Genomic DNA, 7,035 nt, shown 5'->3' on the forward strand with positions numbered 1-7,035 from the left:
GCAGGTGCATGGGCAGGAGGGCAAGGTGGTGGCGCTGGCTTCCTCTGGGGCAGCCGTGGGCAAAGTCAGTGACTGGTCCCCAGCTGTGTGCCAGGGTGCTAGGTGGGGCAGCGGCTAAGCTGCCTTATCCTGGGCAGCAGCAGTTGGAGATTTCTCCTGGTCGTACAGTATCGAAGCTTAGTTCCCACGGTGCACCCCAGAATTTGGTGGCTACCTCATACCCAGAAACAAGTCCTTTTCTTCCCAAATTAGCTCAAGCAGATTACACATAGGATTGCTGCAAATCACATGATGCGAAACGTGCCACTGACTTTGGGGAGATGGCTGGGTGGCCGATGGCGAGAATCCACCTGCGGCGGCTGAGAAACCAGAGTCCCTCATTTGAACCAAATTGGTTCCTCCCGTGCTTCAGAAGGAAGCCCGCGGTCAGGTGTCAGGACGAGCGCAGGAACAGGATGGGGCTTTGGGCTTATCTTCTTTGGGGAGGGTGGGTGGTGCTCTTTGTGTGGGGAAAAAGATTCTGTGGGTGTTGGATGGGTAAAGGGAGGAATTGGGAGGAATCCTCCTTCACCTGTATCACCTATGTCGCAGCTGCAGTAGCACTGTGCAGCCTTCCAATCCCTGAATTTAATACCCTCCGCTTATTTAGATCTTTAATTTCACTCCCCCCCACCCCCTTTTTTAGATTGGTCTCTGAGTACCTAATGGATTTTTGTTGTTTAACTTTTATTTTTTTTCTAATGGATTTTCAGAATGCTATTGGAGATCGTTGTTGTTGGCATCTAGAAATGCAAGTGATTTTTGTTATACGATCTGGTATCCAGAAACCTTGCTAATTCTACGAGTTCATTGGTGGATTCTTTTAGATTATCTACGTACTTAATCATGTCTTTTGCAAATAATAAGTTTATTTTCTTCCCACCCAATCCAATCATATATATATATATACATATATATATATACGTATATGTATATATATACATATGTATATATGTATATATATATATAATGTTTATTCATTTTTGAGAGACAGAGTGCAAGCAGGGGAGGGGCAGAGAGAGAGGGAGACACAGAATCCACAGCAGGTTTCCTGCTCTGAGCTGTTAGCACAGAGCTTGATGCGGGGCTCAAATCATGAGCCATGAGATCACGACCTGAGCCAAAGTCGGACGCTTAACCAACTGAGCCACCCAGGCACCCCCACCCCCCACCCCTTTTTTAAAAACATCGTCGCACTGGGTTGAGGCCTTAGGTACTGTTTTTCTCCAACATACAATGAAGCTGAAAGAATTTTACAGTGGACACCCACACACTATCGAGATTCTACCATTCTAGATTTTTACCAAGTTTACCACACTTATTCTTCCATCCATCCATCCATCCATCCATCCATCCTTTTTCTTCATCCTTTTTCTGTTTTGTTGTTGTTGGTGGTGTGTGTGTGTGAGTGATGCATTTCAATGTGGTTTCAGGAATCAGTACTCCCCCTAAATACTATGCCCTGCCTATTGTCACCCAGTATCATTTTGAATAGAACATATGTTCAGGGACCTCTTTTTCTTGCTCCCAATCTTAGAGGAAAGTTTTTGAGATTTCAAGTAGGATGTGTTCACTCTACGTTTTTTGTGGATATCTTTATCAGGCTGACATTTCCTTATCTTTCTAGTTTATTAACATTTATATCACCCAATGATTGTTGAATTTCATAAAAAGTGTTGTCCGCATCTGTTATCATTGACTTCTCCCCCTTCATTCTATTAATGTGAATGGCTCTGATTTTTTAATGCTAATCCAATTTAATCATGATGTAATTTTACACATTGCTTTTTATCCCTTGCTGGTTTCTGTTTGCTAACATTTTGTTTAGACCTTTTGCATCTACAATGATGAGAGAAACTGGCACGCAATTTTCATTTTCTATACTGTTCTTGTCAAATTTTTGATATATAAGGATATACTGGTCTCTTAAGATGAATTTGGAAGGTTTTCTATCACCTAGAAGAGTCTGTGTAAGATTGGCATTATTTTTCTCTAGAAAATTCACAGGCAATCCTATCTGGGCCTATAGATTGCCTTGTGAGATTTTTAAATTATGGATTCAAATGTAGGATGATTCCAATTTTCAAGATTTTCTGATGTCGGTTTTGAAAAACCACCTTTAAAAAAAATTGTTCATTTTACCCAAAGTTTAAAAATGTCTTAATTGTATAATTAAAATGTATAATTGACATTATGAAAACAGCACATGGGTAAAGTGGACGGTTTGATTAGTTTTACATATGTGTATACTCCTGAAACATCACTACAATCAAGACTGTACCATCTATGGGGTGCCTAGATGGCTCAGTTGGTGGAGCATGAGACTCCTGATCTCGGGGTTGTGGGTTCAAGCCCCACATTAGGTATAGAGATTACTTTTAAAAAAAGATTGTTCAATTTAAATGTAAAAATTATTAGTATTCATAACATCCTCTTAAATATTTTTAACATCTGTATGATTTGAAGTAATTTGCCCATCTTCACTCTGATACTGACTATTCCTCTGGCCCCCCTCCTTCCCTCCTACCCTGTCTCCTTCCTTCTTGACCAGTCTTGTTACACAGTTACCAAACTCTTAGTCCTTTTAGAAAGCGAATTTTTAATTTTCTTGATTCCCTTTATTCCCTTATTGCATATTTGTGTTCTATATTTTGGCTTTTGTTTTGGGGTTTCACTTTGTTTTTTTAATTTTGAGGTCATTGTTTTTCAGCCTTATTTTCTAACATATGCATTTAAAGATATAAATTTATAAGCACAGTTCTAGTTGCAACTCAAGTTTGTTAATAGGCTTTTTAAGTATTTAAAAAAACATTTTTTTTAACATTTATTTATTTATGAGAGACAGAGAGCACAAGCAGGGTAGGGGCAGAGAGAGAGGGAGACACAGAATTGAAGCAGGCTCCAGGCTCTGAGCTGTCAACACGGGCCGCGAGATCATGACCTGAGCCAAAGTTGGATGCTTGCCAACTGAGCCACCCTGGCGCCCCAATTTTTTAAAGTATTTTTAATGTATATTTGACAGAGAGAGTGAGCAGGGGAGGGGTAGAGAGAGGACAGAGGATCCAAAGTGGGCTCTGTGCTGACAGCAGAGAGCCCATTGTGGGGCTTGAACTCATGAACCATGAGATCATGACTGTGCCGAAATTGGCCCCTTAACTGACTGAACCATCCGAGTGTCCCTGTCCATAGGTTTTGATATATAGTAATTTTATTACTCAGTTCAAAATATTTTAGGCACACCTGGGTGGCTCAGTCAGTTAAGCTTCCAATTCTGGATTTTGGCTCAGGTCATGATCTCACGGTTTGTGAGATTGAGCCCTGAGTTGGGCTCTGTGCTGACAGCATGGAGCTTGCTTGGGATTCTCTCTCTCCCTCTCTCTCTGCTGAATTGTTACCTCTTTCTGATAATTGAATTGACTCTTTTTATTTCTAATAATGCTTTTTTTTTTTGGCCTTAAAGTTTACTTTAATATTAATATATCTACGCCAGTTTCCTATGGCTACTGTTTGCTGGGTATATGTTTCTCCATTCTTTTCTTTCAAAATTTCAAAATTTGTTTTAAAAAAAGTGTCTCTTGTAAAACAGCATATGATTTTTATTGTTTAAATTTATTTTTAAAGTAAACTCCATGTCATACATGGGGTTTGAATTCAAGGTCCTGAGATCAAGAGTTGCATGCTTTACTAACCGAGCCAGCCAGGCAACCCTATGATTGTTATTTTTAAAGCTAGCCTGACAATCTTTGTCAACAATGGAGCATTGGCCCATTTACATTTAATGTAATAATGGATTTATCACATATATCTTGCAACTTGCTTTCTATTTGTTCCACTGTTTTTCTTCTTTCTTATCCCTTTTGTATCTCTTCAACCTGCCACTAAATTGGTTATTCCATCTTCTCCAATTAGTTTCAAAGTCACACACTCTTTTACTAATACTTTTTATGACATGCATTCTTGATTTATCAAAGTGTAATATTAAGTGGGATTTTTCTTAACCCTCTTCTTGGATGATGCAGGGGGCTTAAAACACTTAAACTGTATGTAAGCCCTCTCCATTTATATACCTTTGCTTTCGTGCATTTTAATTTGATATATATTTGGAACTCCACAACACCATTACTGTTTTACATCATTGGTACTTACGTTGACCTGTACTTTTCTCATTTTCAGTGCTCTTCAACCCTTCCTGAAACTGTCCCTATAATTGGTATCATTTTCTTTTCTGCCCTTAAAACACTCTTAATTTTCCTTTAGGATATGTGTGCTGATGAATTCTTCCAGTTGTTTGTCTAAAAGTGTCGTTTCTTCTTCTTCATTCTTGTAGGATATTTTGCCAACTAGAAGCGTCTAGGTTGGCAGTCATTCTCTCTTGGCACCTTAAAGGCATGATTTCACTGTCTTCTGCTGTTTCTGCTGAGAGGTAATCCCACCACTACCACTACTGGTGGCTTTAACATTTCTTTTTCTCTGGTTTTCGGCAGTTTTACTATGATGTGTCCAGGTGTGGATTGTCTGTTTTAGTTATTTATGCCCCAGGACTGAGGTGATTTAGAAGCTGGGTCACAGTATCCTTGAAGGACAGTCTACTGATAGGAACGGAGGACTAGGTAATCTAAACCAACCCTCCAGCTAAGAACTTGGAAATCTGGCCACAAATTTAAAATTTTGCTTGAAGGTATGTGAGAGCCAACAGGATGGTGAGGTATTACCTGGTCAGTCATATGGGACTGTTTTTCCTCTGGGGTGGGGGTGGGGTGTCTTTGCTAATTCCAGAGGCTGTTGTCTGAGTAGCTGGCACTTTCAATACCCTAGTAGGGGCACCTGGATGGCTCAGTCAGTTAAGCATTCGACTCCTGATCATGGCTCAGGTCATAATCTCACGGTACATGGGTTCAGTCCCGCGTCGGGCTCTGCACTGATAGCGTGGAGTCTGCTTGGGATTCTTTCTTTCTCCCTCTCTCTCTGCTTGTGTTGGCCTCTGTGCTGACAGCTCGGAGCCTGGAGCCTGTTCTGGATTCTCTCCCTCTCTCTCTAACCCTCCCCCGCTTGAGCTGTCTCTCAAATACAAACAAACATTTAAAAAAATTTAAAAATACAAAAAAAAAAATAGCCTTGTAAAGTCAGGAGAGTCATGACCTGACCAAGGGGAGGGGGTGGGGCAGGTCCTGATGAATCTCCCTTGCTCTGTCCCCATATAGGGGATATCCCCCAATGGACACACCCTAGTGCAATTAAATTGTCTGCTGTATTAAAGTTCTTAAAAGATAAAAAAATGTATTATTTGCTATGAATTGGGTGCTATAATCCATTCCTCAGCTTTTCATATTCATCTGAGGCTTGGAGCTTCATCAGAGAATAGAAACCCTGATCTCCTTAACTCCTGAAGGCAATGTAGGGCACTGGAATAGCCCTGAATTTAACATCAGAAAGCCCAAGGATCAGTCCCTAATATCAGCTGGCAACTACTGAAATTGCAGGCAGGGTGCCTGGGAGGGAATTAAGAGACCCAAAGGGTTGACCTTACAAACCCAAGCCTATAAAGTATGAGCAAGTAGCACAATTCTACTTTATGACTCTGGAAAGGAGCACAGAGTGACTCAGTTACACAGAGAGATTTAATGCCTAAGGCAAAACCCTGGCTCACCAGAACCTAAGGGCAGTATGTTGCCTAAAGAGATTCAGAAATTCGGTGGAAGTATCCCCCACTCCACTGAACTTCTCTCTCTTTACCTCAGCAAGCTTCAGGAAGTTGCCGAGTGTTCGGACTGATGCTGGTCCTATGTTCTTTCCTCTCTCCACCTTCCTCCTCCCCAGCTCCTGTGATTTCCTTCCAGAGCAGTGTCCTTCCTGTGCTTCACCTCGGGGACCTTCTCAGTCTTTCCTTTCTTGGTCTTTGTCCTTGAGATCTTTCACACCCCTGCTCCTGTCTGCAGGTGAATGATGGCCGCCCCGTGGGGCCAACACTACAAGGCTGTTGTTCACAGATCTGCCAGCACCAGGCCGGATGGGTGACTATGGGAATCAGAGGCACCATTTTGAAGCTTTTTTGCACATGGCCTTCAGCTCTTGAGAGGGAAGGTGATATTGAGAGGGTCCCGTGCTTTCCAGAAGAAGCATCGTGGCAGAACTCTTGGTTTATGACACAGTGTAGTAACAGTTCCGTATCTTGGGTAAAATCAGAGGCTAACTCTCATCCAAACACGCGACGGTCCTCTGCTGCCTCATTCTACACAGTTTTACTTTGTGGAAAACAGATTTCTAAGCAAATTAATGCAAGCGTTAACTCAAGGTTATCAGTTAAATTTATTGTTGTAGTAAATCTTTCACAAAAATCAGGAAGAGACTCCTGGTGGGTTTCCAGAGCTGAGGCAGGGCTGCACTGGTGTCTGGGAGCATGTGCTCATGTACGGCGTGAGGCCGTAGCCACGGACGGGTTTTGAGGCCAGTGAGCACTCCCACTGTTTGGTTAATTAAGGGGGGGTGGGGGAGAGGAACCTGCTGAGAATGGGGCTTTGGAGGCACCTCGGTGAGCCAGGCGGCCCTCAGGAGGGGGCACTGCAGGATCCCCTCAATCAAGGGCTCCCTGACTGACTTTTGGGGGACGCTATTTCCTCCTGCCACAAGAACGGATGGTCCTGCAGCATGGTGACAACCCCACGGCACTGCCCAGCCCTCGGCCTCCAAGGACAGGTCCACGGTCCCACCAGAGGTTCACTTGCTCCCCGGGACCCTTTTAAAATTCTGTGTTTTGGTTTAAAGGAAAAGGAGGCAAATCAACATGCTTTGGAAACAAATTCCAGCTGGGTCTCCCCTCCCTGTGGGGGGGGGGGAAATGTTGCTACCTAAAACGATAATTGTTCAGAATGTGAGGGTTGATCCTTCCACCTTCAAACCACCTCTCCCACTGGGCTGGACCGAGCAGGAGCTGTTAACGTGCCTCATCTGCTGGGCTGAGGCCCTGTCCGCGGGATGGTAAGTGAGATCCACGAGGGT

The 7,035-nt window shown here is 42.9% G+C and overlaps 1 non-coding gene across 1 annotated transcript; it reads left to right on the forward strand.

Annotated features, from left to right (window-relative positions):
• Positions 1–2,332: 2,332 nt before the first annotated feature.
• On the forward strand, positions 2,333–2,405 carry TRNAR-CCU. Its single transcript has one exon. It is a non-coding gene; the product is annotated as a tRNA-Arg (tRNA).
• Positions 2,406–7,035: the final 4,630 nt, after the last annotated feature.

Source organism: Panthera tigris, chromosome D3 (genome assembly GCF_018350195.1).
Source record: "Panthera tigris isolate Pti1 chromosome D3, P.tigris_Pti1_mat1.1, whole genome shotgun sequence".
Taxonomy (NCBI): Eukaryota; Metazoa; Chordata; class Mammalia; order Carnivora; family Felidae; genus Panthera; species Panthera tigris.